We start from the raw sequence: 437 nt of genomic DNA, 5'->3' as shown, positions 1-437 counted from the left end.
TTCGTGGTCTCGTTACGGACACGTACTAAATGCGCCGAAGGAGTTGTTCGCAAAAGCGTGGCCTGCACAAACTCGAGGGGAGAAGACGACGGTGGCTGACTTGGGAGATGGCGGGAGGGACGCAGGAGAGAATTGCGAAGTGCCGGTGTCCAGCCACCGTGAAGACACGCTTCCAGGATACTCTTCCCTTTCCCCACGAATCTCGCCGTGGTGCCGACGTAATTCGGCGTCGGCGTCGGCGTAGAATCTCCTCCCTTTCGTTTGCGTGTCCGAGTCTAGATATGATATCATATCTCGATCCAATCTCACTCGAGTAAAGAGAGAAATATCAAAGGACAAGAATGATCGTTTAACCCTTCGTTTGACCCTTTCAGGCCCAGATATTGATCCTGCGTTTGAGTCCATTTTTTCCTTTCATAAAATAATCTTAAGAGACG

The sequence above is a fragment of the Odontomachus brunneus genome, unplaced genomic scaffold, assembly GCF_010583005.1.
Source record: "Odontomachus brunneus isolate Ranch 3 - 2012 unplaced genomic scaffold, Obru_v1 Obru_scaffold_123, whole genome shotgun sequence".
Lineage (NCBI taxonomy): Eukaryota > Metazoa > Arthropoda > Insecta > Hymenoptera > Formicidae > Odontomachus > Odontomachus brunneus.
The sequence above is the reverse complement of the archived record's forward strand: the minus strand, read 5'-3'. Positions refer to the sequence as shown.